Source organism: Mesocricetus auratus, unplaced genomic scaffold, assembly GCF_017639785.1.
Source record: "Mesocricetus auratus isolate SY011 unplaced genomic scaffold, BCM_Maur_2.0 Super-Scaffold_100010, whole genome shotgun sequence".
NCBI classification, from domain to species: Eukaryota; Metazoa; Chordata; class Mammalia; order Rodentia; family Cricetidae; genus Mesocricetus; species Mesocricetus auratus.
In genome coordinates, this window is record NW_024429194.1 from 59,795,605 (window position 1) to 59,802,508 (window position 6,904).

Here is a 6,904-nt window from a genome sequence, read left to right on the forward strand (position 1 = left end):
ATTCAGCAAAACACCTATTCACATACAAAAATGAAATAACATATGTGTATGTACATGATAACTAAAAATTAACAAATGAACCCACTAAGGTAATCATTCACAGCCAGCCAGAGATGCCACTACTCTGTCAGTTAACAGCCGCTTGACTTCATTTCATGGCATCCAAGGATGTAACACCCAATCACGTGTAATATAGAAAGTATATTCTGAGTGTGAGTGTCAGATTTGCAAACCCTTCAAATTTTCTCTATTCAATAACTAGGAAACTCTAAGGGTAACACCCATCCTGCATTCTGTGGAATTGTTCCAATGTCACCAGGAAAATCTCCCATCCTGTGAACTTCACTTTCCTAGCTTAATAAATTAATAAATGCCTAATATTTACTAGAATGGTAAAACAAGTTGTTTCATGATGATAACTTGCTGTGTTGACACAAACCATCAAAAATGTGGAATATCCACTCATAAAAGAGTCTTTTCATTTTATGACACATAACACTTAAAAGTTCTTTGGATATTATTTTAATATGTTAACTTCTACTGTATTACTTGGTGTGTGTGTGTGTGTGTGTGTGTGTGTGTGTGTGTGTGTGTGTGCGCGTGTGTGGTCTCCTCAGTCTCCCATGTAGCTGAGTGTACAATCATGCACACCATGCCTGTTTTTTTGTTAGTTGTTTTTTAAAAAGGAAAAATGAGATGAATACTTTTGTTGGATAGTTATATTTACTCTAATGCAGGAATATGTTTAGTAAGCTACAAACAAAGGTACATTAAGAGGCATAGCTACTATTGGGAATGGAATTTTTTATTCAAGTTTTAAATATTCTTGATGTATTACTGGGATCAAATCCTGTCTTTGGGGGGAATTTTCATCTATGACCCCCTTATATAACACAGATAGGCTTTGGAATTTTGACATTTGATTCCTATCACTTGAGAAGATATACCCTAACACTCTGCAATCCTGTCCTTATTCTACCTTTAAAAAAGGGGGGGGCACCACCTCTTTAATTTCATAACCACTGTATTTCAGTGGAGTGGTTTCCTTGACTTGGGAATTAACAGAGTCATGCTGCTTGATGAGTATTTTCTCTCTGAGTTAATGTGGGCATACATATAAAAAGAAGTTTAAGTCGGGCAGTGGTGGCGGACGCCTTAAATACCAGCACTCAGGAGGCAGAGGCAGAAGGATCTCTGTGAGTTGGAGACCAGCCTGGTTTACAAGAGCTAGTTCCAGGACAACCTCCAAAACAATACAGAGAAACCCTGTCTCGAAAAACCTAAAAAGAAAAAAGAAAGAAAGAAAGAAAAAGAAACCCTGTCTCGAAAAACCAAAAAAAAAAAAAAAGCTTATCAGAGTGATATTCTTTATCAGAGTGATATTCAGACCAGTAATCTACCTCTAAGATGGTTCCCACTCCTGTGTCTATTGTAGGGGTCACTTATATCTGTGACTGGAGTTTTATGTAGTCTTACAGTTCAACTGTCTTTGTACAGATATGCTTGAGATAGAATTGGAAGCCATTACTACTTTGGTCTATATGAAAACACTGGCTACTTAGACCACATGGCAAGTTTCTGGAACGTTGATGTCATGATGCTTCTATTTGCTAGTGCAGTCTGTGAGGCAGTTTGAGACATATGGCCTCAGGGAGTCGGGCAGTCTCTTAAACCTGAGAACAAGAGAATACAGAGGAGTTGTCACACGTGTGATCTGCAAAGAAATAAGGTGATAGACCTAATAAAGAGAAACCAATTTACTGCGGTTCGTTTGAGAAAGAGATTATTTCCCAAATCTATCACCAGTTCCGTATAAGTGCATAATTGGTAAAGAATACATTTAATTTGCCATCGTTACAGTCTTGTCCGAGTTGGTCAACTGCTCGTAAAAGGAGGCTGTTTTTGAAGCTGTGCAACAGGGACGCCTGAGACATGAATAGGAGGAGCCTTTCCGAACTCACTTCACCTGACACTCATCCGTGGCCTGGACCATCTGCCCTGAGAGGAGCTGACACATAGTTACTCATCCCTCTTCTCCAGCTCACATTTACTTTAAAGGCAATAGTGTGGATATAAAAGAGAAAAACAATTAGACATGTCTAAAGTAATTAGTGCTGAGAAGAAACAACTAAACTCCTGTAATGACACCTTACATCCTCATAAACCAAAAATTACAGTGTAGGTATTTGCTATTTTAAATTAGTCAAAACATTAATGTTTTCTACTATGACTCCTTAGGATTGCATTATTTTTTTAACTCCAAAGGACAAATGTATGTTAATGCTGAGGAGAATATAGTTATACAAAAAGCTCGTCTGGAGACCACAAGAAATGAGATGCTGTGCCTTCCACACAACTCAGTAATTAGGCATTGCATCCATCAGAGGGAAGGGTGTAGACGAACAGGGCAAAGAGCTGCGGGAGGATCAGGTAAACCTCAGAAAATAATCCCTGAGTAGATTGGCTTCCTGAGTCAAATGCAAGCTAAGGACTTTTCTCTTTGGAGTTGATAACCTGAAGAATGCTCTTCCAATCAACCATGCCAACAGACCTCCATACAAGACGCTGTCCAGGCAGCAAATCCTCCAATATCTGTTCCTACTTTAAAGGCAAGCATCGGATTAAACAATTGGAAAGCAGTCAGTGTAAGAGCAGAAACCCTAAGAGAACTGCCTCACTCTAGGCGATGGTATTGTCTCAGAGTAAGAATATTTGGACCAGATAGGTGAGTGAGAACTCCACAGATAAATAAAGGTCCTAAGCCACCTGTATGAATGCCTTAAATTTCCCCAGAGGCATAATATTGAAATCAGTTCAAGTACAAAATCAAAAATGCTAGACCATTGCCCATTTTCCTCTTAAGTAAAAGAACACTGACCCTAGAGTAGGATGATATTTTAAAGTTGCTACCAATTTATTTTTGCAGCATTGAGCTGTATTTTAAGGTTTAATTAGTGTTTTGTAGAGAAAATGTAGAAGTGAACATAACTGATATACAAAAAAAGGCCTCAGGAAGTTTAAATTATCTTCTTGTTTTAGTTCTAAAAATGATATGTGTTCACTATAGGGAGGCAAAGACAAGTGGATCTCTGAGTTTGAGGCTAGCTTGGTTTACAGAGCAAATTCTAGGACAGCCGGGGCTAAGTGGAGACACAAAAAAGTAGTCTGTACTTACTACATAGAAAAAATACTATGAGTAAAAAGATAAATATCACTGTATGATTGAATCATGATCAGTCTCCAATTTCACTGAATTTGCTATCAGAATTCAACTAATTCCTTCATTTATACATAAAGTAGCTGTGTATAAACAAAGTTTCCCCAAGACACAAATGCTGCTTTTTAGTCAAGAGGTTGCTCTGTTTCCTGATTCCTACTCTGAAGCTTGGCCATACCATGTTCACTGGCCTTGTTGCAAGCCCACTTTTTTTGTTTGATCTTCAGCTTCCTAAATTCTCCCAAAGTCAGTTCAAATCCAGGTACCCTTCATACCTGCTTCACCACAAAACCTTCCCTACCACCAGAGGGACACATAAACACACAGTCGTGCACACATACATTGTGTGCATGCGTATGTGAGTGCATGTGTGTCTGTGTGTGCATTTGTGTGTATGAGTGTATGCACATGTGTATGTGTGTGTGCTCAACAGCTCTGAGACTAACTTGATGTGTAATGTCCACAATAAAAGAACTTCTTGAATAGTTATTAGGAATGAGGAAACATAAAAATGAATGTAAATTTCTCAGTAAAGCATTTTCTAAATATGAAAAGTTATTCTCAAAGCTACATTTCAATTATACCATAAAATGTCCATCTTCTAAACTTAATATTCTGTATCGAATACAGTTTTAGCAACTATTTAAAAAGAACTGCCTTAATATTGAATAATCTATACTCACCATATCCCCTTTAAAAATTATTTTTAATTCCCTCCTCAGTGCCAAGAAATTGTGGAATTTAGACTATTTTAAAGATATTTTAAATCAAGCTTCGGCTCCTACATCTTCTAATAGTTGATATAGAACACAGAAGAAGCAAGCAGTACACAATAAAAATGGAATCTCCTCAAACATCTCAGTTTCTCTCTATCTAAAATTACAGACTCATGCTGAGCAGTGGTGATGCTGTATGCCTTTAGTCCCAGCACTGGGAGGCAGGGGCTGATCTCTGAGTTTGAGGTCTACAGAGTGAGTTCCAGGACAGGGCCAGGAAGAGCTACACAGAGAAACCCTGTCTCAAAAATAAATAAATACCAGCAAACCCAAAACTCAGCTTTTTGACATGGATCTCATCCCTCTTACAGACATGGAAGCTAAGAAAGGGGTGAACTGTCACCTCCCACATGTGGGCAACAGGTCCCATGTGGGAGCTCTCCAACAGCCCCTAGCATTAAGAGCTCTCTGACCCACAAGGAGGTCTGTATTGTCTTATCCCAGCAGCTGGGTTTTTTTTTCCTTTCAGTATGTTTTTGTTGTTGTTGCTTTTGTTTGTTTGTTTTCTGTTCCTAAACTGTCTGAGCTGTTCCTTTTAAGATCCCTTGTTGCCTGATTTTCTGGTATTTTTAGTCGTTGCTCTCGACTGGCTTACTTACAAGGCTTGTGTACCTGACCTGCTTCATTCCACACTTGTTAGGTGATGAGAAGCAGGATGAGAAAAGCCAAGGTCCCTGGCCTTGTGTCAGCTGCTCTTCAATCTTTTACCTGACTGACCTTGAAGGAGTTGTTCAACTTCTTTCTGCAGCTGGGACAAGCACAGCATTACTTCACAGGGTGCTGCGAGGAGGAGAGGAGATGGTAATACCTGATAAGACCTGTCTCCTACCTACCACTTGTGTGGAGCTCCCAGGTAAGGTGCCTTTGTTGTGCATGCCTCCTAGTGCAGATAACACTAATGAAGTGTTTCTGAGGGGCATTCTTGGGAGAGGCTTTCTTTCGAAATGTTGGGATAATTTCACCAGTGATTTCAAATAGTGCGGACTAAAGGGTTTTGTCCAGATCACGTGTAAAGGTCCTTTTGTTTTCTCCGTAAAGATCTTTAACCACACTAATGTCTGTGTAAGCACAACTCAAGGATCTAAGATTAGGGAATTGCCCAAGCATTTCACAGTGGAGGAACAACATTATCTTTAATACAGTGCACTTCTTGTCTACATGTAATGATAACTAGTCATTTTATGAGACTTGGTTAAAAAAATTAGCAGTATAAAAGCAATATTTTCTGAAATAAAATAAGACAAACAAAATGAAGAGCAGGGCAGAGTACACTCCAAGGAAGACCTCGAGGACACAAGGCAGTCAGTCAGTCACTCCTGCATTGGACCTGGGAACTGTGCCCTAAATGGAACATTTTTGCCTTTAGCCCAGAATGCAAACTTTTTGACTAGAAATTCATGGCCAGCTTAGTAGGAATTCGCTTCAAGGTGTTTCTTAGAAGCAGGTATGCCATCTGGAGTGTCTGAGGTGGGTAGATGAAGGCTCCCAAGAGATCTGAGATGTATGCACTCTCTTCTGTGAGGGCTGCAAGCGACTGAGAAACCAAACAACCATGATGACCAAGTAGCAGAGAATTGAGTATTTTTTTTTATAGAGCCTTACAAAGAGCTGTCTCTAGGATTGTGTTCAGTAAGCATCCATCTTTGGCTTTAGCTGAAAGCAAACAATGGAATGGACTTTATATTGTAACAAAGTTTGATTAGAGAGAAAAAGGAAGGACTATGGAAAAAGTTGAGAGACCAAAATATTTATTCAGTGACTAGCTGCATATGGAGGCAATTAAACAATTAACATGGTTCTCTGATTTAGTTTCCAATATGATAGGCAATATTTGATTTCTAATCTTTTCTTTCTACACATTTGGCCTACATTAATCCCAAACCACACAAATAGGGGAATATGGCAGACTTTCCTTTTAAGACATATTTATGGAAACATAAAGTAAAATTCACATAATGTAAAATTCACAGTTTATATATTTTAAAATACACAGTTTTGCCACTCTGGATAAATTCACAATGTTGTACATCACCACTGTCAAGACTTCTATCATCTCAAAAAGATGCCCAGTGCCATGAAGTTGTCATTACCTGTTCTTTCAGCCCTCCTGAAGACAACTCTGCACTTTGCTTTTATGGATTTGATATATTTGTGTGTGTGTGTGTGTGTGTGTGTGTAAAACTCTGCATTCATTTTTTAAAATCTAGAAATGTATGAGAAGGAAAGAGAAGAGAGAACAGAAGAGGAGAAGAGAGGGGATGTCAGAATGCATCCATGGAAATCTTGTCAAGGTCAAATTTATTTGGGATACTCAACCAAAATGAAGACTGGTGAGCACATGCATCTATTAATGGTCTGTGACATGAAGTAAGAGCCTGAACTTGAAATTATCAAGAGTCCTATCAGTTTTATGATTACAGAAATGCCAATACTGAGAAAGGCACTTGGACAGAAACTCAGCTTTATGGCCAAAGCTTTGTATCCAATGGGAGCCATGTCCTCAGATCTGAGGCCTTCCTGTAATAGCTGGTGATAACCCTTTGTGTTTTCTCCTTTCCATTGTCTTCAGGGCAGTGGAGTGGTGACTATTCCCTGTGCTGCCTTTGCTCTGGGCAGCATCAGATACAGCCGAGGCAACTGAGGGCCCTGGAGGTAAGTAAAATCACAGTTGGAAATAAAAGAATAAGAACCCCTTTTATTTCCCAACTGTAAATATTTGTTAACAACTTCCAATCAGAGTACATTTTATTCTGGCTGGAATAATTAAAAGTGTGCCTTGGGAACTGACAAACTTTTGAATAAATAGCTCAATAGTGACACATGCCTATCATTCCATCACTAGAGAGAATGAGGCAGGAGGATTGTGAGTTCAAAGTTGGTATGAGTAACTTAGATTCCATCTCATAAATAG